The sequence below is a fragment of the Erinaceus europaeus genome, chromosome 19 (assembly GCF_950295315.1).
Source record: "Erinaceus europaeus chromosome 19, mEriEur2.1, whole genome shotgun sequence".
Lineage (NCBI taxonomy): Eukaryota > Metazoa > Chordata > Mammalia > Eulipotyphla > Erinaceidae > Erinaceus > Erinaceus europaeus.
The window spans coordinates 27,319,744-27,347,443 of NC_080180.1; the positions used below are offsets into that span (position 1 = coordinate 27,319,744).

Here is a 27,700-nt window from a genome sequence, read left to right on the forward strand (position 1 = left end):
GAAGTGAAGCATGTTGAGGTGGCAATCGTTGCGTTAGTTAGGTTGTGATCGGCAGATGCAATATTATTTGATACGGATTGGGAGAGGCATACGAGAAAGTGGGCCCTATCCAAGGGTTCCAGGACGGGGGGAAGTAAGGGCTCTATAGTGGAGATGTGAGGTTCCTGCTGTCTTAGAGTTCAAAAAGACAATTGATAGTTAATGCTATCATCACATTATTTGGTAATTGGGTTAACTTTGAAAAGTCCTTTTGTTAGGGTTTGCTGTACAGTACCCAGTATCTTGTATAAAGCTGTGCTATTGGTTGCTTCTGATCTACTTGGTCTAGGCTTTTGAGAGAGTCTGCATATCAATTACATAGCCTATATATTAAAAAGATTCAGTTTGGTTTTGAAAAACTTTGAGACATACAATTGATTTTCCCCCTCTCATATTAATTAACTACTGATTTATATGACTACATTTTACTAGGAGTGTACATAAACACCATTCCCACCACCAAAAGACTGTAAACCATCCCTCCCACCCACTCCCACCCCCCACTGGCCCAGGAAGCTGCATATCTACCCCTCACCACAGGGTTTCTACTTTGGTGCCCTACTTACAATTTGGTCAGGTCCTGCTTTTAGTTTCCCTTTCAGATCTTCTTACTCAACTTCTGTTGATGAGTGGGATCATCCCATACTCATCTTTATCTTTCTGACTTAGCTCACTTAACATAATTCCTTCTAGCTCTGTCCAAGATGGGTCAGAGAAGGTGGGTTCATTGTTCTTGATAGCTGCATAGTATTCCATTGTGTATATATACCACAGCTTTCTCAGCCACTCATCTGTTGTGGGGCACCTGGGTTGCTTCCAGGTTTTAGCTATGATGAATTGTGCTGCTATGAACATAGGAGTACACACCTCTTTTTGGTTGGGTATTATGGAGTCATTGGGGTATATCCCCAGGAGAGGAATTACTGGATCTTATGGAAGGTCCATGTCTAGCCTTCTGAGAGTTTTCCAGACTGCTCTCCACAGAGTCTGGACCAATTTACATTCCCACCAGCAATGTAAAAGGGTTCCCCTGTCCCCACAACCTCTCCAGCATTTGTTGCTGCTGTCCTTTTTGATGTATGCCATTCTTACAGGAGTGAGGTAGTATCTTAATGCTGTCTTAATTAGCATTTCTCTGACAATCAGTGACCTAGAGCAGTTTTTCATATGTTTGTTAGCCTTTTGGATCTCCTCTGGAGTGAATGTTTCGTTCATATCCTCTGCCCATTTTTGGATGGGGTCATTTGCTTTTTTGGTGCTAAGTTTGCGAAGCTATTTATATATTTTGGTGATTAGTTTCTTGTCTGATGTATGGCATGTGAAGATCTTCTCCCATTCTGAGGGGTCTCTTTGTTTGTTTAATAGTTTCTTTGGATGTGCAGAAGCTTTTCAATTTGATGTAGTCCCATTGGTTTGTTTCTGCTTTAGTCTTCCTTGCAATTGGGTTTGATTCATCAAAGATGTCCTTGAGGTGTAGGTGGGAAAGTGTTTTACCAATGTTTTCCTCTTAAGTATTTGATTGTTTCTGGTCTGACATCTAGGTCTTTGATCTATTTGGAGTTGATTTTTTGTTTCTGGTGAGATAAAGTGGTTCAATTTCATTCTTCTGCATGTTACAACCCAGTTTTCCCAGCACCATTTATTGAAGAGAGCCTCCTTCTTCCCTTTAATACTTTGGGCCACCTTATCAAAGATTAGATGTCCATAGGTGTGGGGATTTATTTCTGGGCTTTCAATTATGTTCCATTGGTCTGTGTGCCTATTTTTGTTCCAGTATCATGCTGTTTTGATGATGATGATGCCTTTATAATATAGTTTAAGGTGTGGGAGTGTGATACCTCCATTTCTGTTTCTTTTCCTCAAGATGGTTTTGGCAATTCAAGGTGTTTTCAGGTTCAGAAAAATGATTGTAATTTTTTTCTATTCTCTTAAAGAAGCTTGGTGGAACTTTGATGGGTATTGCATTAAATTTGTATGTGGCTCTGGGGAGAATATTCATTTTGATGATATTTATTCTTCCAATCCATGCGCATTGGATATCTTTCCATTTCTTGGTATCAGTCTCTATTTCCTTGAGTAGTGACTCATAGTTTTCAGCATATAAGTCTTTCACTTCTTTGGTCAACTTTATTCCTAGGTATTTTATTGATTTTGCTGAAACAGTAAATGGGAGTGATTTCTGAATGTCTTCTTCTTCAGATTTAGTGTTTGCATAAAGAAATGCCACTGATTTTTGTACATTGATTTTGTAGTCTGACACCTTGCTATATTGCCTAATAACTTCCAATAGTTTTCTGCTGGATTCTTTAGGTTTTTCTATGTATACTATCATATCATCTGCAAATAGTGAGAGCCTGACTTCTTCCCTTCCAATCTGTGTTCCTTTGATTTTTTTTCTCTTGCCTGATTGCTGTGGCAAGAACTTCCAATACTATGTTGAAGAGTAATGGTGACAGTGGCCAGCCCTGTCTAGTCCCCAATCTGAGGGTGAATGCTTTCAGCTTCTTTCCATTGAGTATGATGTTGGCTGTAGGTATGCTATATATAGAATCCACTATCTTGAGGAATTTCCCATCTATTCCCATTTTTTGTAGAGTTTTGTGCATGAATGTGTGTTGGATTTTGTCAAAGGCTTTGTCTGCATCTATTGAGATAATCATGTGGTTTTTGGCTTTGCTTTTATTGATGTGGTGAATGACATTGATTGACTTATGGATGTTGAACCAGCCTTGCATTCTTGGGATGAATCCCACTTGGTCGTGATGAACAATCTTTTTGATATATTGCTATATCCAGTTGGCCAAGATCTTGTTTAATATTTTGGCATCTATGTTCATCAGAGATATTGGTATGCAGTTTTCCTTTTTTTTTCTGTCCCTATCAGCTTTTGGTATCAGGGTGATGTTGGATTCATAGAAGGTGTAAGGGAGTATTCCTATTTCTTCAATCTTATGGAACAGCTTAAGAAGTATGGGTACTAACTGTTTCCTGAAAGTTTTGTAGAATTTGTTTGTGAAGCCATTTGGTCCATGACTTTCGTTGTTGGGGAGATTCTTAATAACGGTTTTGATTTCTTTGTCTGTGATTGGTGCATTTAGATTTTGTAGTTCTTCTTGGTTCAGTTATGGAAGGGCATATGCTTCTAGGAATTGTTCCATTTCTTCCAGATTCTCTAGCTTGGTGGCGTATAGTTCTTTACAGAAGTTTCACAGGATTTTCTGGATTTCTGTGGTGTCAGTTGTGATATCTCCTCTATCGTTTACAATTCTATGAATTTGAGTCTTCTCCCTTTTTTGTTTAGTGAGTCTGGCTAGGGTTTTGTCAATTTTGTTTAATCTTTCAAAGAACCAACATTTGGCTTCACTGATCATTTGTATGGTTCTTTTATTTTTGATGTTGTTTATTTCTGCTCTAACTTTAGTGATTTCTGTCCTTCTGGTTCCTTTGTTCCTTTTCCTCTAAGTCCTTGAGGTGTGCAGTAAGGTCGTTCATTTGAGCTTCTTCTTCGTGTTTAATATGTGATTGTATGCCTATAAGTTTCCCTCTCAGTACTGCTTTAGCTGTGTCCCAAATATTTTGCTAGGTTGTGTCTTCATTTTCATTTGTTTCCAGGAACATTTGAATTTCCTGCTTGAGTGACTCTCTGACCCAGTGGTTCTTAAGGAGTATGTTGTTTAGTTTCCAAATTCTGTGACTTTTAATAATTATCTGTTTGTTGTTAAATGTTAGTTTTACTCCACTGTGGTCTGAGAAGATACTTGGGATGATTTCAATGCTCTTGAATTTATTGATGCTGTCTTTGTGGCCTAACATGTGTTCTTTCCTTGACTATGTGTTATGTGGATTTGATAAGAAGGTGTATTCCAGTTTTGGTGGGTGAAGGACTCTGAAAATGTCCAAGAGGTCTAGTCTGTAAATCTCTTCATTCAATTCTCTGGTATCTTTATTGGTTCTCTGCTTTGTTGATCTAAGTGTGAGAGTGGGGTATTGACATCTCCCACTATTATTTTATTGCTATTGATGTATTTGTGAAATTCCTTCAGTAGGTGCTTAATGTATTTAGATGGTCCCTCATTGGGTGCATGTTAATAATTGTTAAGTCTTCTTGGCTGATTGATCCTCTAATCATTATGTAATGTCCTTGCCTACCTTTTATTACTTTATTTAATTTAAAATCTATTGTGTCTGAGATGAGAATGGCTTTTCCTGCCCTTTTTTGTGGTCCGTTAGCCTGTATGATAGTTTTCCATCCTTTCACTTTAAGTCTGTGTTTATCTTGTTGTGACAGATGGGATTATTTCAAGCAGCATATGGTTTTGGGTTATGTTTTCTGATCCATCCCCCAACCCTGTACCTTTTGATATGTGAGTTTAAGCCATTGACTTTTATTGATATTATGAATTTAATGTATTGTAGTGCCATTGTTCAAAAAAATTTTTTTATTTGCTCTGATGTATTGCAGGTATTATAGTGATGTTCTTGTTTATAAGAGGTCTTTTCAAACTTCTTTCAGGGCCGGTTTGGTGATGGTTGCCTCCTTTAACTGTTGTTTGTCTAAGAAGGTTTTGATCTAGTTTGAATGAAAGCCTAGCAAGATATATTATCCTTGGTTGAAACCCTTTTTCATTCAGGGCTCGACAGATATCTTGCCATTCCCTTCTGGTTTTTAGAGTTTGAGTGGATAAGTCTGCAGATAATCTTATGGGTTTTCCCTTGTATGTAACTTTTTGTTTCTCTCTTGCAGCCCTTAGGATCCTTTCTTTATCCTTACTTCTTCTCATTGTGACTATGATGTGTCTTGGTGTCTTCAGGTCTGGGTTGATTCTGTTTGGTACTCTCTGGGCCTCTTGCATCTTGATGTCCTTTCTGTTATTCAGGTCTGGGAAGTTTTCTTCTGTTATTTCCTCTAGAATGTTAGCTTCCCCTTCCTCTCTTTCTTCCTCTGGCAGGCTAATTATGCGAATGTTACTTCTTTTGAGATCATCCCTTATGTCTCTGTTGTTGTTTTCAGTGTCTCTCAATCTCTTTTTAAGCTCTTTCACCTCTTTCTTTGTTTTCTCTAACTCATCCTCTGTCTGACTAATTCTGTTTTCTGCTTCTGTTAGTCTGCTTTCCCTTGCCTCAGTTTCTTTCTTCATTGCAGCTATTTCAGCTTTCAGTTCTCTAATTGCCTCTAGATAATCAGTATTTTCCTTGGAGGTCTCAACTGTTGTTTCCCTAATACTGTCATTCCTTTCCTCCAATGTTGTTTTAATTTCTGTGATTAATAAGTTTATTATTGCTTGCATACTTTTCTTATCTATGGTTACTTCTGGCTGATTTGTAGTTTCTTCTGGGCTCTTGTCTTCATTCATTGGAGTAGCAGTTTTATTTGTTTTTGATATGCCCATTTTTTTAGTTGTGTTTTTTTTATGCTATGTTGTTCCTCAGTTGTTGTGTCTTGAGTACAAGCAACACTGTACTAAATACCTTTATGACAATTGCACTCACCAACCTCCGGAATTACAGTAGCTACTGAAGCAAGTATTGAAGCAGTTTAATCACTACCAGTTTGCCAAACAATTTCTCCCGTCCATGAATAAATAGTAACCAAATCCCAGTGAAGAAGAAAGAGAAAAGAAAGAGGGGAAAGGGAACTAGAGCAGAGATACACACATAGAGAGTCCACTCTGAGTCAGATTTCTTCCCCAAAATAATTCACAAATTCAGAAAGGCAAAGAAGAAGAAAGGAAGAAGTGTATGACAAGATAAAAAAGAAAAAAGAAAAAAGAGATGAGAGAAAATTGAAAAGATAAGAAAAAGAACTGTAATTAAAGAGCAGTGAAAGGAAAGGTTTTTTATTACTTTATTTTTAATGTAATTTAATTTAATTTAATTTTTTTGATTAGCTAGGAGTTGAAGGGAGGGGAGCGTCTGTAGAGGAGGTAGGAGTAAGGAGACAATTTCCTCCCACAATAGATAAGATGCCCACTACCCTAGCAATCAAAGATACCCTAAGAGTTAATTCTGATCAACCTAAAGGGGGGGAAGATATATTCCTTTATATAATATTAATAATAAAATAGAGCAGGGTAAAAAAAAAAAACCCTGTCCCAGATTACCTCAAACCTCGTGATCAGAGGCAGCTTATTGTTAAGAATGAGAAAAAAAAAAACAACCTCAGGACTAGACGAGGATAGCTGAAATAGACAGTTATGCAAATCTACTATCCACTGTATATTCTAGGGGTGGCAAAAGGAGGAAGGGAAGTTGAGCAGAGACACTCGCAGTGAGAGTCCACACTGAGTCAGAATTCTTCCCCAAAATAATTCCCAAATGTGTATCAGTGAATTCAAAAAAGCACACTGTTTGGTGGTGTGGGGGCTGGGGCCTGTGGCTTTGGAAGCTGTAGGATTAAGGAAGAAAGGATGACAAGAATGAGAAAAAGAAAAAAAAAGAGAGAGAGAAAAAAGAAAAAGATAAGGAAAAGAACAGTCATAAAAGCGGTGAAAAGAAAGAGTTTTTTTATTTGTTTATTTTTAATTATTTAATTAGCTATGTGGGGTGAGGTGGGGGGGCTTGGCTACTTAGAAAGAAAAAAGGCCAGAGGTTTCAGAAGGGTGTAGACTTAGAATGAATGATACTCCCTGGTGGGACAGGAATTTGGTAAAGAAAGAGGCTCTGCAGGGGAGCCTGCTACGAGCTGGTCCCCAGGGACTGGTTATGGGGGGGGGAGGTATGCTTAATAATTAAAAGGAAAAAAAAATTTTCCCCTTTTTTCTACTCTATTTCTTAACCTAAATTAAGTTATAGTCACCTCCTTGGTGTCACCGCTAGGACCCCTTATTGACTGGTCTACTAAAGGCAGAAAATCCTACCATTTCCAGAAGATGTGGTCAGAGCTCAAGCCACTAGCAGGTTCTCAGTCCGCCATCTTCTGGGAACCCCCTGCATTCTTTTTTCACTCCACCCTCTCTACATCACATCCTGTTTCCACCCTACTTGGCAAGTATAAATACAGCTTCTCTTCTGATTAAACACATATGGGATTGCCTTCCAGCTCCAAGAGTCCCAGAGTCTCTCTCCTGCAAAGCTAGCCCAGTAATAAAGATTGAACTGCATCCCAGTCAGCCATGAGTCCCTGGTCATCCCTCTCCTGCCCACAAAGATAGCCCGGCACTTTCCCTACTCTCTCCATTTCTCTCTGTCTTATCTAAGAACAACAACATCAATAATAACAACAATAATGACTACAACACCTATAAAAAAGGGGGAAAAAGGAAGAAATAGCAGTAGCACTTCCTCAAATAACATAGCTGAGGAGTGCTAGGGAAAATATTAAAATAAGTAAGTAAAACTGAGCCATGTGTATGACAAAGCACGCACCATATTCAGAGAATTATTTTTTGGGGCCCAAAATATAATTATTAATAAATCAAAGTACATATCAAAATATATAAGTCTCTAATCTAAAATATTTGTATTGCCATCGGTACCATTATGAAAATTATTGGGCATTTGTAATTTTATAATTGAAATGGAATAATCTATAAATATAGACAAAATATATATTTTTATGTGAACACTAAAGAAATCTTTCAAATATTTTTTTATTGAAACAATATGGCATTATAATGAACAAGAGTTTCTTCAAGAACAGCCAGAGCCCAGGACAAGATGGCTTTGCTAATGAATTATACAAGATTTTCAAAGAAGTAACACCCATCCTACTAAAGCTCTTCCAAAAATGACATTCTACAAGGACAATGTCACTCTGTTCCCCAAAGCTCATCAAGTGGAAGGATAGTAACTCTTCATCAGCCCTATTTGAAGGCCTGCCTTGAAAAAAAAGACTGCTCAACTTTCTTGGGATATCTTGAATTAAGAATGTTAGAAGTAAGAACTAACTATGCAGTCTTTCAAAGAGCTAACTCCTCTGCACTCCAGACAAAGTAAAATGGGAGCTAGGTGGTGGCACACCTGGTTAAGCACATATGTTCCATGTGCAAGGACTCAGGATCAAGCCCTTGCTTCCCAGGGCTTACAGAGAGGAATTTTCAGGAGGGGGGGAAACTTCAGGTGTGGTGAGGCAAGTACTGCAGGTGTCTCTCTGGTTCTCCATATCCCCCATCCCTCTTAATTTCTTTCTGTCCTATCAAATAAAGGGGAAAATAATGATGCCTCCAGGAACAGTTGACTCGCCTTGTATACAAGCACTGAGCCCCACCAATAATCTGGTAACAGAAAAATAAAGTCAAGTAGGAAGACTCACCATTTGATGTTAACTGACATGTATGTAGCATATAATCAATTGGATTCAAGAATCACTGTTGAGTTCATGGAAATATAGGCTTCTAGGCTGGGGGAAGACTGTAAGAAAAGATATCCTGTGGTGGGGTGGAGGTGTAAATGGGGATCAGGGAGTGTCACCTGAGCTTGTACTTCCAGGAGGAGCATTTCATGAAAGGTGAGAAATTAAGAGAGTTATTTAGTAAAATGAACAGAATGCACAGTGTAAGCTTTGAGGCCCACAAGGCCATTGATGATATCTAGATAAGGATGTGGGCATCACAGAACCAGAGCAAAGAAGACAAGGGAAAGCATTTACATCAGAGACTATGAAGGAAACTTTCCAGCAGGCAGAGTGCCTGACTTACAAGCAGGAGGTGTTGGGTTGGACTCCCAGCATCACACAAACCAGAGTGATATTCTGGCTCTCTTTCTCTTCTCTCTCTCATCATAAGTTGAGAAGTATATTTTAATATTATATTGATGTGGTAAATTATAAAGAAGTTTTTTTTCTAATTTTTTAATATTTATTTTTTATTTTCTTTTGTTGTCCTTTATTGTTGTATTAGTTATTGCTGATGTCGTCGTTAGATAGGACAGACAGAAACGGAGAGTGGATGGGACGACATAGAGGGGGAGAGAAAGATAGACACCTGCAGACCTGCTTCACTGCTTGTGAAGCTATTCCCCTGCAGATAAGATTGAATTCAGGACCTCATGCTTGAGAGTCCGATGCTTTGTCCACTGCACCACCTCCCGGACCACTCTCTCTTGCTTTTTATCTTTGTGAAGCACAAGGACCAGTGTAAGGATCCTGGTTCGAGCACCCCTCCCCACCTGCAGGGGAGTCACTTCACAGGGGGTCAAGCAGGTCTGCCAGTGTCTGTTGGTGTCTCTCTTTCTCTCCTTTTCTCTGCATTCCCCTCCTATCTCCATTTTCTCTCTGATCTATCCAACCAAGATATCAATAACAATAATAACTACAACAATAAAACAAAGGCAACCAAAGAGAACAAATAAAAAGATAAACCAGATCTGAGCAGTGCTCTGTTCTTTCTCTCTGTATCTCTCTCTCCCCCTTATTAAAATAAAATATATTTTTTTCAAAAAGGAATTGAAGGGGGAATATAAATAGTCAACCCATATCTGTGACCTTGGGAGAATTAATGAAATTTCCATTGTGGGGGGGGGGGTGTGGGGGGTGCAGAGACCCCCAGTGGTAAGAAGGGTGTGGAATTATATCACTATTATCTAATAATTTTGGAAGTCACCATAGTCCACAGCACTCCTGCTCCAGTGGGTTGTGCTCCCATTCTGGCTGTGCCTTGAGGGCCTGTGCTTCAGCAGCCTGCTTGGTGTTTTCTCTTCTCTCTGCACTCTTCTCAGGGATCTCTTCCACTCCCAGGGCACCAATTTTCACTCACCCTCTTGACTCAGAACTTTCAGACTTCTATTTCTGCCTCAGACCTCTCACCTCAGCTGCAAGCTGTGTGTACCCTGAGGTGCAAAAATTTCCCAGGGAGAACCTGCTTCCCACAGGTCTGCCTAACCCTTGAGAGAGACTAATTATAAGAGCAAACGAAAAACCTTTCCTTTAGACCGTCTCTCACCAGTCTCCCTCCATGCTGGGAAAACAAAAGTGATGTGGGGGCTCCTGATGGTGGAGGTGCAGGGGCTGGGGTGGAGGATCAAGGGAGAGGTAGGATGCAGACACCGGACACCTTCCTTAAGATGCCAACTATGCATCCCAAGGAAGGGGTGAGCACAGTTGGGAGTGGGGGCCACTATCCACAGGTGAGGCAAGCCTGCTGCCCACCATTGGGGGTGCCACCTGAAGAATCGGGTAAGGCAGGGGCAGTGCCCCCCCCCCCAACCCAGGTTCCCAGGACACCAAGTCTGGGCTCCTCAAGCGGGAGCTCAGCTTAGCTCAGAGCGGACAGGTGGCAGGTTGGGTTAGACTCAGACTAGCCCCACAGACTTCCCTGGTCCCTGGTCCCCAGTCCCGTCCCCACTTACCTCAGACTCCCCTGAGCAGGGTGTACTCCTTGTCCTGTTCCCAGACATGCTGCCCACCACCTGCACCACATGGTTATGGCTTATGGTGGTGTGGGGGCTGGAACCTGGGACCTTGGAGTCTCAGTGCTTGAGTCTCTTTGCATAAACATTATGCTCTCTCACCCACCCTTTCTTTGGTTTCTTTCTTTCTCTTTTAATTTTTCCTTCTCCTTCCTCTAAAAACCCCCATACCCCCACCCCCCATTAAATTTAATTCTGGACGACTTTGGCTTCAGGTAAACAGGTCTAGCTCACTCAAATTGAAAAAAAAAAAAAAACAGACACATTTCATCCCCCCTCCCCCCCCCCCCTGTAGTTTGGAATCAACAACAACTCTTGAGTACTGATGGAGGAGAAAGTACAACTTTGAAAGAAAGACCATCCAGCCCCAAAGCTGGGACTATCTGCATCTGAATGAAGCCATTGAAAGGATGGTCCACACTGCTGAGATCCAGTTCATTCATTCATTCTCCTTACAAAAACACTATCGATTTCTAGAAAGGACACACCTCCTCCTCCCCATCTCCCCAACTTTTGGTCAGTGGTCATTTCTCCATGGAAAATAAAATAAATAAATAAAAGAAATTTCTTTAGTGGGGGAGGGGGAGCCCGAGGCTACAGACACAGGCAGAGGAGGAGGAGGCGGAGGCATGGACAATATTTTTGATTCCAGCATTGAAATACTAATGAGAGAAAGATGTCAGTCTCTCATGTATTGCATCTATGTAACAGACTCTGGGATGGGGGTCAGGGGAGTGTTCAGCTCTTGGGATATGATGGGAGAGGAGGACCTAGAGGGGGTTGCAGAGTTATGTGGAAAGATGAGACATGTTGTACATGTACAAACTGCTGTATTTTTCTGTCAACACTAAACCATTAGCAGCTCCCCCCATAAAGGAAGAAAGGAAAGAAGGAAGGAAAGAAAGAAAGAGAGAGAGAGAAAGGTCTCCTGTGAGCACAACACTGTCAAACCAGAAAGGACCAATGTTCCCATATTCCTGTTTCAATGCCTCTGTTCCTATGTTTTAAAAATAGAAAATGTATATAAATATAATTATATGTATAATTATACATAATTATGTCTGTTTACCATCCTTCTTGCCACCCCAGCACTGCTCAACTCTCCTTTATGTTGGGGGGAGGGTAGGGAATTGAACCTGGTACTTGGGAGACTCAGGCATGAGACTATCTGTGATAAATCTATTCCTTTATTAATGGTGAAAAGTGTGAAAAAGGGTGACCTACCAAAAGACAGGCATATACACAACTCTCTCTCTCTCTCTCATACACACACACACACACACACACACACACACACACACACACATTTTTTTGTTCTAAGTCCCATCTCCAAGAAAATTTTTGGGAGGGCAGTAAGGGAGAGAGAGAGAGAGAGAGAGAGAGAGATGAGTGTAACTGATGAATGCCATTTCTTTGCATGTGATCTGAAAAGGTTCAGACTAAAATATCATTTGATATTTAAAATAAGAACATCCGAAAGTTTACAAGACAGCAACAAAAATGAAAATAGGTGGAAGTCCACAGATGTTGGTGTTTGTTTGCATAAAGGCTATTTACACAGTGACATTGCCCCCCCACACACAGGCATACACACTGAAAAGGTGGAGGGATTAGGCCTCTTCTTTTTTTTCTAAGAATTCACCCCTCTCCCCTTTTGGAGGGGTATATACTTTCCTAAATACACACACCCTGAGCTCAGAAAGAAATTGATTTATGATTAATTATTAATTGACTGCCTCACTTTAATCCATTGACTATCCCCCCTTACTCCTCCTCCTCCATCACCACTACCAACCCTTTTTAAATTTTTTTTCTCACTCTCTCCCTTCTTCCCTTCAGTCCCCTTATGTGACACATGCCCTCAGATGGAGGCATCAATAAAACTATCCATTTACATGGTAATAGGGTTAAGGACACAAAGGTTTGTCACTTTAGTTTTATTTTATTTTATTAAAGATTGTACTTATTTCTGAATCAGAAGGATAGGAGGGGCAACAGAGAAAGAGCCAGACAACACTCTGGTACATGTGCTGCCAGGGATCGAACTCAGGACCTTGTCGTTAATGTGGATAAAGTCCAATACTTTATCCACTGCACAACCTTCTGGACTGCCACAATGTAACATTTCAAATCATAGGAAGAAATCTAAGAAACCACAGGATAACACTAAGGATGAGAAAAGATGGAACTCCAAAGGCAGTGGTGTGTGGTTTTCATGTTTTCTCACACCCTACTCTCTCTCTGGAAAGAATGGTGGGACTGGGAAGCCCCAGGTTGTAGTGCAGCTGGTTATAGTACACATGGCAGGAAGCAGACCTGCTTCACAACTTCATCGAGGAACCCCCACCCTGCCCCTGCCCCCATCATGCATGAGGCTTGACCTGAGCTGCCCACCCTGGTCCTGGCACTTTGTACCATGTGCTCCCAAACCACAGAGCTACAGTCAAGACCCCCAGGTGTCTATCTTTCTCTCTCCCTCTGTCTTCCCCTCCTCTCTGGATTTCTCTCTGTCCTATCAGACAACAATGACAGCAATAATAACAACAGCAATGATAAACAACCAGGGTCATACAAAGGGGGGAAAATGGCCTCTAGCAGCAGTGGATCTGTACTGCAGACACCTAGCCACAGACACTAAACCTGGGTGGGGTGGCAGGGAGAGAGGAAGGACAGTTAGGTCTATTTTCTTTTCCTTGAACACTCACCCTACGCTGCTGTTGCTGTTCCTGTTGTTGTTGCTGCCATTCAAGGAGGGTTTACAGTTTCCTAAACACACCTACACCTAGCTCTGAAAGAATAGAAGGAAGAAATGAATTTAATTTTTATTCAACTTATTTTTAGTAAATTATTATGAGTATTACTAATATTATATTTTAATTTTTAACAGAGCACTATTCAACTCTTGTTTTCTTTTCTTTCTTTCTTTCTTTTTCTTTTTACTTTTTTTTACTTTTTTTTTTTTGCTTGTTTGTTTGTATTATGGCTGGTGCTCAGTGCCTGCCTCTACTACAACTCCACTGCTCCTGGAGGCCGTTTTCTCCCATTTTGTTGCCCTTGTTGTTACCATTGTTGTAGTTGTTAATTTTATTCTTGTCAACGCTGTTTCAGCTCTTGTTGTTTTATGAAGAAATAAGACCCTCATTAGAGAGAGAGAGAGAAAAAGAAAGAAGGGGCGACAAAGAAGGTGTTTGGTTTATACAAAAGAAGTTGTATAACAAAAGGTTATACAAAAGACCTTCACTTTTTCCTCTGAGGCCTCAAAGTGCCATTGGTTGGGGGCGGTAGCAGTGGGGGACACGGGGGAGAAGGCCCCTGGCAGCCCCAACTCTGGCTTTTCCCACACAACCCCCAATGAGCACATGCACCAATGGGGACCCCCAGCAGGGAGAGGGGACCCAAGTGGCAAAGGCCCAAGGACGGACACATGGGTGATGAGGTCGGGAGGAACAGGGAATGGGAAAGATGCGCCGGACCAACGGCATGGCTGGCCATGCTTCGCCAGGTTGAATCCTTTGGGCGGACTGCAGGGACCCCACCTGTTTACCTCTTCAATGTTCTTTTCAACTTTCCCTTATGGTGCTTGTTGACTATCAGTCTGTGCTGGTATTTAGCTTAGATGTAGTTTACCATCCGCTTTGGTCTGCATTCGCAAGCAACTAACTCTGAGAATAGCTGGGCCCTGGCATGCTGGGGGCCCCTACCAGCCTCACACCATCCATGGGCTGGGCCTCAATCAGAAGGACTTGGCCCCCCCATGAGCAGCGCTGCAGTTTAGGTCTTCCATAATCCACATTTCCCACTCCCCACCACATGGTGGGGATTCAGTGCTGGGCTCATCTTTACTGAGGGAATCCTGGTTAGTTTCTTTTCCTCTGCTGACTAATATGCTTAAATTCAGCGGGTCGCCATGTCTGATCTGAGGTTGCATCTCAGAGAGATGCATGTGCTCAGGGCAGGGCCTGCGTGTGTGTGACAGGAGAAAGGCCCCACCCTGGAAGGGGGGTGTGAGGGCAATAGAGGCAGGAGGGCGCCACACGCACACCACAGAGTGAGACCGACCAGACGTGGGGAAGGAGAGCTACCAACACAGAATGGCTCAAGGCCCGAGAGCAGCCGCATGGCGTCGAGGCCTTCCCGTGGATCATTGGCCATGTCGATGAATCCCCGGGGCATGGCCACACTTGCATGCCAGTCGGAACATTGGCATGGTGGCAGGGGACGGAGGGAGTTAACTGCAGGCATTGGCGACAGAGACGAAGGGCATAGAACTGGTGACTCACATGGCAGAGAGGGACGCTGGGCGACCACACACTCTAGGCAGCTGGGACCTGTAAGTCAGGCAGGGAGGTAACCAGATGGCTGGATGATCGCAGGTGCAGGAAACCCCCAGTCCGATCAGGCGGCAACCCCCTTCCACACACCTCCACCAAAGCAGGTAAAGCCACAGGCATGCATGAGCTCCCATGCTCGAACCCGGGTCCCGCAAGACTCAAACCAGGGTACCAAGGGGCTCAAACTTGGGCACCAAGAGACTTGAATACAGTTCCCGCGTTTCTCAAACTAGTATGACATGAGACACAAATCAAATCCCTTGAGACCTGACTCGAGGTCACAAATCTAGAGGTCACATATCCAGGGAGTCTCAAACCTGGTTACCAAGATGCCCAAAACGCATTCCATGAGAATTGAGCTAACAAGGCTTGAACCCAGGCCCAAAGAGGCCCGAATCTAGGTTCTGCTAGGTGGAAACACGGATGTTGTCAGCTTCAAATCATGTCCCATAGGACTTGACCCCAGTCCCACAAGGCTTGAACTGGGGCCCTAAGAGGCTCGAATCCGGGTCCTGCGATTCTCGAACCTGGGTCCCATGAGGTTCAAACCCATATCTCAAAAGTCTCCAACCCTGGTACTGTGCAGCTCAAATCAGTTAGGCGAGACTTGACGCCGCCCAAAATAGGCTAGAACCCATGATCTGTGAGACTCGATCCCGGGTACCAAGATGCTCGAATCAGGTCCTGCAAGACCCAACCTGGGGCCCACGATGCTCGAACCCATGTCCCGCGAGACTCAACCCGGGTACCAAGAGGCTTGAACCCTTGTACTGCGAGATTATAACCCGGATGCTGGCAGACTCAAATTGTGTCTTGCGGGAATCAACCCTGGGCTCACTTGGCTCGAAAGGGAGTCCTGCGAGTCTGGAACTCAAATACCGAGATGCTCAAATCGCATTCCATGATACTAGACCATGGGCACACGTGACTCAAACCTGGGTTCCAAGAGGCTCTAACAGAGTTCCCTCGATGCTCGAACCTGCATGTTGTGAGACTCAATTTGTGTCCTGCGAAACTCGACCCCAGGCTCACAAGGATCAAACCCAGGTCCCACTAAGCTCGAATCCTGGTATGGCTAGGCTCAAGTCGAGTTCTTTGAGAAGCGACCCGAGACCAAGGAGTTCCAACCCAGGGCCCGGAGAGGTTCAAACCTGGGTCCCATGAGGCTTGAACCCAAATGCCATTAGACCCAAGTCGTGTCCCTTGAGACTTGACCCCGTACTCACAAGGTCAAATTCAGGTCCCGCAAGGCTCAAACCTTTGTACCGAGATGTTCAAATTCTGTTCAGTGAAACTCAACACGGGGAACACGTGGCAAGAACACGTTCCAAGAGGCTGGAACCCAGGTCAATGCATGAACCCGGGTACTGAGATGCTCAAATACATTCCATGAGACTCAACCCTGGGCATTCCTCTATGCAAACACTAAGTTAGAAGAAGTTGAAATCCAGAAACCAATTCCTTTTACTATAGCAACAAAAACACTAAAATACCTAGGAGTCAACCTAACCAAAGAAGTGAAAGGCTTGTATACTGAAAATTGTGAGTCACTACTCAAGGAAATTGAAAAAGACACAAAGAAGTGGAAAGATATTTCATGTTCGTGGGTTGGAAGAATTAACATCATCAAAATGAATATACTACCCAGAGCCATATACACATTTAATGCTAGCCCCATCAAGATTCCAACCACAATTTTTTTTTTGGGGGGGGAGAATAGAACAAATGCTACCAATGTTTAACTGGAATGAGAAAAGACCTAGAATTGCCAAGACAATCTTGAGAAGAAAGAATGGAACTGGAGGCATTACACTCCCAGATCTCAAATTGTAATCTAGGGCCATCGCCATCAAAGCTGCTTGGTACTGGAACCTGAACAGACACACTGAGCAGTGGCATAGAATTGAGAGCCCACAAGTAAGCCCCACCACTCCTATGGACATAAAATTTTTGACAAAGACACCCAGGCTCTTAAATTGGGAAAGCAGAGTCTCTTCAACAATTGGTGTTGGAAAAAGTGGGTTGAAACATGCAGAATAATGAAACTGAACCACTATATTTCACCAAACACAAAAGTAAATTCCAAGTGGATCAAGGACTTGGAGGTTATAACAGAAACTATCAGATATTTAGAGGAAAATATTGGCAGAACTCTTTTCCACATAAATTTTAAAGACATCTTCAAGGAAACAAATCCAATTGCAAAGAAGATGAAGGCAAGCATCAATTTAAAAAGCTTCTGCACAGTACAAGAAACCACTTCCCAAGTGATCCCTCAAAGAATGGGAGAAGATGCCATACATGCCATACATCAGACAAGAGGCTAATAACCAAAATAAATAAAGAGCTTGCCAAACCTGACCACAAGAAAACAAATAACCCCATCCAAAAATGGGGAGAGGACATGGACATAAGAATAGTCACCACAGAAGAGATTCAAAAGGCCAAGAAACACATGGAAAAAATGCTCCAAGTCTTTGATTGTCAGGGTAATGCAAATCAAGACAACAATGAGACACCACTTCACTCCTGTGAGAATGTCATACATCAGAAAAGATAACAGCAGCAAATGCTGGAGAGGTTGTGGGGTCAAAGGAACCCTCCTACACTGCTGGTGGGAAGGTAACTTGGTCCACCCTCTGTGGAGAACAGTCTGGAGCACTCCCAGAAGGCTAGAAATAGGCCTACCCAATGATCCTGCAATTCTTCTCCTGGGGATATATCCTAAGGAACACTACACACCCACCCAAAATGACCTGTGCACACATATGTTTTTAGCAGCACAATTTGCAATAGCCAAAACCTGGAAGCAACCCAGGTGTCCAACAACAGATGAGTGTCTGAGCAAGTTGTGGTATGTATACACAATGGAATACTACTCAGCTTTAAAAAATGGTGACTTCACCGTTTTCAGCCAATCTCGGATGGACCTTGAAAAATTCATGTTAAGTGAAATAAGTCAGAAACAGGATGAATATGGGATAATCTCACTCTCGGGCAGAAGTTGAAAAACAAGATCAGAAGAGAAAACACAAGTAGAACCTGAACTGCAATTGGCGTATTGCACCAAAGTAAAAGACTCTGGGGTTTGTGGGAAGGGTGGGGTGAATACAGGTCCCAAAAGGAGGATAAAGGACTGAGTGGGGGTTGTATTGTTATATGGAACACTGGAAAATGTTATGCATGTAGAAACTATTGTATTTATTGTCAGATGTAAAATATTAATTCCCCAATAAAGAAATTAAAAAAAAATACTGTGCCAAAAGGCAATTTACACAGGATGCTTAGAATCAACCAGATGTGGGTCCGGGCACTAGCACAGTGAATTAAACACACTTGCAGCAAAGTGCAAGGACTGGCATAAGGATCCCTGTGTGAGCCCCAGCTCCTCACATGCAGGGCATAACTTCACAGGCAGTGAAGCAGGTCAGTAGGTGTCTATCTTTCTAGCTTCTCTCTGCTTCACCTCCTCTCTCAATTTCTCTTGGTCCTAGCCGACAGAAAAGACATCAATAACCCTTCTTCTTCTTCTTCTTCTTCTTCTTCTTCTTCTTCTTCTTCTTCTTCTTCTTCTTCTTCTTCTTCTTCTTCTTCTTCTTCTTCTTCTTCTTCTTCTTCTTCTTCTTCTTCTAGCGTTTGCCCTTCTTCCATAGCCAGTTAACAGCCTCAGGTTGAGGCTGATGTAAAGTTTCAATAATAGTAATAATAAATAATAATAGTAACAACAATGGCAACAATCATCAACAAGGATGCCAAAAAGGGAAAAAAACTATCTCCCAGGTGCAGCGGATTCATAGAGCACTCACCAGAGCCCCAGCAATAACCCTGGAGGCAAAAAGAAAAAAGAAAAAAAAAATGGTGTTTTGCTGCCACCTCCTGGAAATGCTGAAAAATGCATCTGACTATGAACAAAAACTATATATTTAGCTAATAATACATATATGGGACCTCAGTAAAAAAATAACTAAGAAGCAAACTGAAGTATCAAGTGGCAGACACATGGCTAAATGCACACACTACAGTGCACAAGGACCCAGGTTCAAGTATCACTGAAACCGGGTAAAAGCCTTGTGAAAATGGGTTCCAGTTTCAAGGGAAACCAGTTTTGAGCAATGTGGGACACTTGCTCGAGCCTCTCGGAGTCTGGGTTTGAGCCTCTCATGGTCTGGGTTAGAGCCTTGTGGAACCCGGTTGTGAGCATCGCAGGACCTGGGTTCAACTATCATAGGACATTGGTGCTGCTTGCTTTACCATACTCCATTAGCCATAATACCTGTGGCCAGAAGCCAGAGAGATTTAAGTTTATGCCTATGAAACCTATCAGTGGAATTTGAGGAAGAAATTCCTGTGGCCAGAAGCCCAAAAGGTCAAAGTGGTAGAGAGTCAGCCTATCTAATTAATATATGCTTAAAATACCAGATAGTGTGCCATAGGAAAAGAAAAACAATGATCTGAGATTAATTTCTGCAATTCAACTCATAAAAACCACTGTGCAAAACCTCAAAATACACAGAATGCTTAAAAACAACCAGAAGATGGGGGCGGATCCAAGATGGTGACTGGAATTTAGCTCTGACATCAACTGTAAGAAAGCTTTGATATCCTGGCCTTCAGTGGAATATGCAAGGAGGCATCCTAAAGGTAGACCAGGGAGGTGATTATAATTCAATTTGGGTTAAAAATTAGAGCAAAAAAAAAGGAAATTCTTGATTATTTCTCTCAGCCCCCCTCTCCCCATAACCAGACCCTGGGAGAAGGGAGCTGCTGCTAGCAGGCTCCCCATGTAGCTCCTTTCTTTACCAAGATTCCTGGCCCACCATGGTGTCATTAAACCCTGCTTCCAAATTTCTAGGCTATTTCTGTTGTTCCTCTGATTAAGGGACTTAGACCTATACAGGTGACAATTAGCAATCAAGCAAGCCTCACCCAGCCTGCTTGAAAGTTTTTTTTCTTTTTTTCACGTTTGTTTTGTATTGTGTTTTCTTTCTCAATCAGTCTTCTTTCTTCTTCTACTTTCATCATACTACATATTGTGTGTACTAGCAGCAAACAAAGAGAATTTCTCTGTTTTCATTCTTCTTCTAGCATTTGCCCTTCTTCCGTAGCCAGTCAACAGCATCAGGTTGAGCCTGATGTAAAGTTTCGAGACCTCCTTTGAATATGGAGAGGTGGCAGTCATTGACTATGTGGGTCATAGTCTGTCTTTAGCCGCAGGGGCAGTTCGGATTGTCTCTGGCTCCCCAGCGATGGAATATAGCGGTGCACCAGCCATGGCCTGTTCGATAGCGATTAAGGAGGGCCCAATCATAACGTGCTAGGTCAAAGCCGGGTTGATGCTTGCAGGGGTCTGTGATGAGGTGTTTGTTCTTTACCTCAGCTGACTGCCAACTCTGTTTCCAAGAGACTGGAACAGAGAAGTTCAGTGTAGGCATAGGGGACCAGATTGGGTGACGAGACACCAAGCGTTGGACAAGGTGGGCTAAGATATCCGCATATATTGGCAGGTCCAGTCGAGCGTAGACGTGGGAAATGAACTTAGATGATGCCGCATCCCAATGAATATCTGGCGGGGCGATGTTGCTAAGAACTGGCAGCCATGGAACCAGGGTGGAACGGATGGTTCCAGAAATTATCCTCATGGAGGAATATAATTTGGAATCGACCAAGTGGACATGGGGGCTACAGAACCATACTGGGGCACAGTATTCTGCAGTGGAATAGCATAATGCCAGAGATGATGATCGTAGTGTGGAAGCGCTCGTGCCCCATGAGGAGCTGGCTAGTCTTGCAATGATGTTATTCCTCGCGCCCACCTTTGCTGCAGTATTTATGAGATGTTTGTGAAATGACAGAGTGTTATCGAGAGTAACGCCAAGATAGACTGGCTGGGCTTCATGCCGGATTCTCGTATCACCAAGCTGCACGTTAAGCTCACAGGAGGCCGAGGCATGGTGTAGATGGAAAACAGATGATACTGTTTTTGCAGTGCTAGGAATTAGTCGCCATTTTTTTACAGTAATCAGATATCAGAGACATGTCGTTCGTGAGTGTTTACTCGAGGATGTTGAACTTGGATGCCTGAGTTGCACAGCAGATGTCATTGGCGTAGATGAACTTCCTTGAAGAAGTTTCTGGGAGGTCATTGATGTAAATATTAAATAGCGTAGGAACCAGAACAGAGCCCTGGGGGAGGCCACTTGAGACAAGTCTCCATCTGCTAGACTTGTCACCCAGATGCACCCGGAATCTTCTGTTTTGGAGAAGAAACGATATAGTGTTGGCCACCCATGGAGGCAGGCATCTTGAGATCTTGACTAGGAGACCACAGTGCCAGACCATGTCATAGGCTGCTGTGAGATCAACAAAGACAGCACCCGTCTTTAAGTTCTTCTGGAATCTATTTTCAATGTAAGTTGAGAGGGCCAGGGCTTGTTCGCAGGTAGATCTTCCTGGGCGGAAACCAGCTTGGGCAGGTGATAGGAATTTCTCTGTAAGATGAGAAATACATGACTGAAGCAGCCTCTCAAGGAGTTTGTAACACACGGAGAGGAGAGAAATTGGTCTATAGCTGGCAGCCAGTGTTGGGTCTTTCTTTGGTTTCAAAATCGCTATAATCTTCGCACGACGCCAGACTTTGGGCATAGACTCAGATTCCAAGATGTGGGACAGGAATGAAGCGAGCCACTTCTTTGCCAGGGGACCCAGGTTAAGGATGAGTTCTGGTGTGATGTTATCATAGCCAGCAGCTGTTCCCGGTTTAACCCTCTTCAAAGCGTCTTCCAGTTCAGACAGTGTAAAGGGAGAGAGTTTTGGAGATGGACAAGATAACCGGAAGTGGGATGACCACTCATGGGAAATTTCTCTTTTCCAGACTGGGTCGATCTTAGCACGTCCAACTTGAGTTAGGTGACTGGCCACTGAGTTTGGAGACACGGAGGATGGGAGACGGGAGGGGGTTGGCCACTGGCACCCAGTCTGTGAAAAAGCTTCCAGGCCTTCCTACTTGAGTGGGTGAAGTTCAGACTTTCCGTGAGTTGTTGCCAGCGGGCTTGGCGTGCTGCACCCAGGGAGGCAATGAGATTGTCAGCCACATCTGGGTCGCCTGACTCATCATACTGCTTTAGTAGTTGCTCGCATTCAGCATCAAGACAAGGCGTATAGTTAGCACATCTCCCACGAGGAATAGCTTGGGAAGCTGCTTTGAAGCTGGCTTGGCGGAAGCGCCTGTAGGAATCTTCAGAGGGGATAGAGTTAATTGGAATTTCAGGAATAGATTTGTTGGTAAGATCACTGAACAGGCGCCAGTTTGCTTTCTGAAAGTTCCATCTTAGTTTCTCCGAGCACAGAATCAGTGAGAGCTGGACCAATGTGGATGATAGCTGGGCGGTGATGACTGTGTGGGAAGATCTTGAGAACTTGTCTCGTAGCAGAAAAGGCTTGGCCGTTGACTGTGCTAATCCAGCACAGGTCGGGTGACAAGACTTTATTCCATCTAGCACTGTGAAAAGAGCCTGGCTGTTTGGGATCGTATAATAGGGAGAGGTCATTCGCTGAAGCCCAGTCGGCTAAGATAGAGCCATCAGCACGAGTGGAGGAATATCCCCAGTCTTGGTGATGACTATTAAAGTCTCCAGCGTAAACGGCTGGGTGATTCGGGCTAGGCAGGACCTCATTATCCCATGAGGCACTGGGAGGCTTATATACGTTGACAAGCTGAATAGTTCCAATAGTAATGGGGTCGTAGAAGGTCGAAGAGGCCGTGTGGTAAACGTCCGCAAGACACGATTTGGCGTAGATGGCTCGGTCGTGTTTAGGATGGAGATTATAGCATATTAAATCGAATCCACTGATGGTGAATCGAGCAGCTTCATCGACTGCTATATGTGTTTCTTGTAGGCAAATAACATCTGCCTGGTGCTGTATCACCAATTGACCAATAAGAATGTGTTTGGCAAAGGACAGCCCCTCAACATTAAATTGGAGGACTCGAAGAGCAGGACCAACAGCTTGAAAGCTGTCAGGAGCTGCTTGTTGCTGGCTTTGAAAGTGACTGGGATCCATGTGGATTCAGTCAGCTAGGAAGGATCGTCAGTTTCCCCAATGAATGGGTACTCACGAGATGCACCACGGGAAGGTCAATCCAATGCATCCCAATCAGTCTTCTAGACTAAATGTATATAGGGTAACAGGGATCTGTCCAAGTTGTAGACCCACTGCTTGGGTTTTTTACTCTGTTCTATTTTACAAATACTATTATATATACACGCATATCCCTTGCCCCCTTCAGGTGACCAAAATTAACTCTTAGTATATTTTCCATTGCTAGACGACAAGAATTATCAACCACTGTGAGAGAAACTTGTCTCACTGTTCATACCTCCTCTATACACTATCGCCCTTCTCCCACCTCCAAGCCAATTAAATATATATATATATACAACTCTCCTTTCACTGCTTTTTTCTGTTTCCTGCTTTTTTCTTTTCTCTATTATTATCCCCTGTTTCCCTTTCTCCCTTCCTCTTCCCTCTGCCTTCTGAATTCACTGATAACTATTTGTGAACTATTTTAGGGAAGAAGTCTGACTCAGAGTGGACTCTTCTTGTGTGTGTCTCTGCTCTACTTCCCCTTCCCCTCTTGCTAACCCTAGAATCTACAGTGGACAGTAGATTTGCATAATTGTCTATTCCTGCTATCCCTTTCTCCTTTCTCTTTCTTTTTCATTTAGATTCTTTTTCATTTAGATTTCTTTTTCATTTAGATTTCATTTTTTCTTGAACTGGAGACATTGTGGGACTAACTGGTATTGGTTAAACTGCTTCAGTCATTGCTTTAGTTACTATTGTAATTTCTGAGGGTGATGATTGCATTTGTCATAAAGGTATTTAGTATAGTGTGGCTTGTACATAAAACAAAGAAACTGAGGAACAACAGAACATAAAAATAAAAAACACATTAAAAATGGGTAGATTAAGAGCAAATAAAACTGCTAATACAATGAATGAAGACAAGAGCCTAGAAGAAACTACAAATCAGCCAGAAGTAACCATAGACAAGAAAAGCATGCAAGAAATAATAAATTTATTAATCACAGAAATGAAAACAACTTTGGAGGAAAGGTATAGCAGTGTTAGGGAAGCAACAGATGAGACCCTCAAGGAAAATACTAACTACCTTGAGGCAATTAGAGAACTGAAAGCTGAAATAGCTGTAATGAAGAAAGAAGCCGAGGGAAGGGAAAGCAGACTAGCAGAAGCAGAAAACAGAATTAGCCAGACAGAGGATGAGCTAGAGAAAACTAAGAAAGAGGTAAAAGAGCTCAAAAAGAGACTGAGAGACATTGAAAACAACAACAGAGACATATGGGATGATCTCAAAAGAAGTAACATTTGTATCATTGGCCTGCCAGTGGAAGAAAGAGAGGAAGGGGAAGCAAGCATTCTAGAGGAAATTATAGAAGAAAAATTCCCAGTCCTGAATAACAGAAAGGACATTAAGATCCAAGAGGCTCAGAGAGTCCCAAACAGAATCAACCCAGACCTGAGGATACCAAGACACATCAGAGTCACAATGAAAAGAAGTAAGGATAAAGAAGGATCCTAAAGATTGCAAGAGAAAAACAAAAAATTACATACAGGGGAAAAACTATAAGACTATCAGCAGACTTCTCTACCCAAACCCTAAAGGCCAGAAGAGAATGGCAAGATATCTGTCGAGCCCTGAATGAAAAAGGGTTTCAACCAAGGATAATATATCCTGCTAGACTTTCATTCAAACTAGATGGAGTCATCAAAACCTTCTCAGACAAACAACAGTTAAAGGAAGCAACTATCACCAAACCGGCCCTGAAAGAGGTTCTAAAAGACCTCTTATAAACAAGAATATCACTATAATATTTGCAACATATCAAATAAAAACTTGTTGAACAATGGAACTACAACACATTAAATCCATAATATCAGTAAATGTCAATGGCTTAAACTCACCCATCAAAATGCACAGAGTGGGAGGATGGATCAGAAAACATAACCCAACCATATGCTACTTGCAAGAATCCAACTTGACCCAACAAGATAAACACAGACTTAAAGTGAAAGGATGGAAAACTATCCTACAGGCTAATGGACCATAAAAAAAAAAAAGGCAGGAACAGCTATTCTCATCTCTGACACAATAGATTTTAAATTAAATAAAGTAATAAAAGATAGGCAAGGTCATTACATAATGATTACTGGATCAATCAGCCAAGAAGATATAACAATTATTAACATGTATGCACCCAATGTGGGACCATCTAAATACATCAAAAACCTTCTCAAAGAACTTCAAAAATAAATCAATAGTAATACAATAATAGTGGGAGACTTTAACACCCACTCTCACACTTAGATCAAAAAAACACAGAATCAACAAAGAAACAAGAGAATTAAATGAAGAGATGGGCGGACTAGACCTCTTGGACATTTTCAGAGCTCTTCACCCCAAAAAATTGAAATACACATTCTTTTCGAATCCACACAACACATAGTCAAGGATAGAACAAATGTTAGGCCACAAAGACAGCATCAATAAATTTAAGAGCATTTAAATCATCCTAAGTATCTTCTGAGACCACAGTGGAGTAAAACTAACATATAACAACAAAAAGGAAATTATTAAAAGTCACAAAATTTGGAAACTAAACAACATACTGCTTAAGAACCACTAGGGTCAGAGAGACACATGCAGGAAATACAAATGTTCCTGGAAACAAATGAAAATGAAGACACAACCTATCAAAATATTTGGGACACAGTTAAAGCAGTACTGAGAGGGAAACTCATAACCATACAATCACATATTAAACAACAAGAAAAAAAAACAAATAAACTACCTTACTGCACACCTTAAGGACTTAGAGGAAGAGGAACAAAGGAACCCTAAAGCAACTGGAAAGACAGAAATCACTAAAATTAGAGCAGAAATAAACAACATCAAAAATAAGAGAACCATACAGAAGATCAATGAAGCCAAATGTTGGTTCTTTGAAAGATTAAACAAGATTGACAAACCCCTAGCCAGACTCACTAAACAAAAAGGGAGAAGACTCAAATTCATAGAATTGTAAATGATAGAGGAGATATCACAACTGACACCACAGAAATCCAGAAAATCATGCGAAACTTCTATGAAAACTATACTCCACCAAGCTAGAAAATCTGGAAAAAATGGAAGAATTCCTAGAAGCATACACCCTTCCAAAACTGAACCAAGAAGAACTACAAAACCTAAATGCACCAATCAAAGACAAAGTAATTGAAACTGTTATTAAGAATCTCCCCAAAACAAAAGTCCTGGACCAGATGGTTTCACAAACGAATTCTACAAAACCTTCAGGAAACAGTTAATATCCATACTCCTAAAGATTTTCCATAAGATTGAAGAAACAGGAATACTCCCTGTCACTTTCTATGAAGCCAACATCACTCTGATACCCAAAGCAGATAGAGACACAACAAAAAAGGAAAACTACAGACCAACATCTCTGATGAACATAGATGCCAAAATATTAAAGAAGATCTTGGCCAACCGGATACAACAACACATGAAAAAGATTGTTCATCACGACCAAGTGGGATTCATCCCAGGAATGCAAGGCTGGTTCAAAATCCTCAAGTCAATCAATGTCATTCACCACATCAATAAAATCAAAGCCAAAAACCACATGATTATCTCAATAGATGCAGACAAAGCCTTTGACAAAATCCAACACCCATTCATGCTCAAAACTCTACAAAAAATGGGAATAGATGGGAAATTCCTCAAGATAGTGGAGTCTATATATAGCAAACCAACAGCCAACATCATGCTCAATGGACAGAAGTTGAAAGCATTTTCCCCCAGATCAGGGACTAGACAGGGATGCCCACTATCACCATTACTCTTCAACATAGTATTGGAAGTTCTTGCCATAGCAATCAGGCAAGAGAAAGAAATCAAAGGAACACAGATTGGAAGGGAAGAAGTCAAATTCTCACTATTTGCAGATTACATGATAGTATACATAGAAAAACCTAAAGAATCCAGCAGAAAACTATTGGAAGTTATTAGGCAATATAGCAAGGTGTCAGACTACAAAATCAATGTACAAAAATCAGTGGCATTTCTTTATGCAAACACTAAATCTGAAGAAGAAGACACCCAGAAATCACTCCCATTTACTGTTTCAGCAAAATCAATAAAATACCTAGGAATAAAGTTGACCAAAGAAGTGAAAGACTTGTATACTGAAAACTATGAGTCACTGCTCAAGGAAATAGAAACTGATACCATGAAATGGAAAGACATCCCATGCTCACGGATTGGAAAAATAAATATCATCAAAATGAATATTCTCCCCAGAGCCATATACAAATTTAATGCAATACCCATCAAAGTTCCACCAAGCTTCTTTAAGAGAATAGAACAAAAATTACAATCATTTATCTGGAACTAGAAAACACCTTGAATTGCCAAAACCATCTTGAGGAAAAGAAACAGAACTGGAGGCATCACACACCCAGATCTCAAACTATATTATAAAGCCATCATCATCAAAGCAGCACGGTACTGGAACAAGTATAGGCACACAGAAGAGTGGAACATAATTGAAAGCCCAGAAATAAATCCCCACACCTATGGACATCTAATCTTTGATAAGGTGGCCCAAAGTATTAAAGGGAAGAAGGAGGCTCTCTTCAATAAATGGTGCTGGGAAAACTGGGTTGAAACCTGCAGAAGAATGAAATTGAACCACTTTATCTCACCAGAAATAAAAATCAACTCCAAATGGATCAAAGACCTAGATGTCAGACCAGAAACAATAAAATACTTAGAGGAAAACATTGGTAAAACACTTTCCCACCTAAACCTCAAGGACATCTTTGATGAAACAAACCAATTGCAAAGAAGACTAAAGCAAAAACAAACCAGTGGGACTACATCAACTTGAAAAGCTTCTGGACATCCA

The 27,700-nt window shown here is 41.9% G+C and overlaps 1 long non-coding RNA gene across 1 annotated transcript in view; it reads right to left on the reverse strand.

Annotated features, from left to right (window-relative positions):
* LOC132534623 (uncharacterized) overlaps positions 1 to 14,999 on the reverse strand; it is a 487,946-nt gene extending 472,947 nt beyond the window's left edge. Inside the window, exon 1 of the long non-coding RNA XR_009546343.1 lies at positions 14,901 to 14,999. This is a non-coding gene — a long non-coding RNA (uncharacterized LOC132534623). The remainder of the gene's footprint in view (positions 1 to 14,900) is intronic.
* Between the last annotated feature and the right edge of the window lie 12,701 nt (positions 15,000 to 27,700).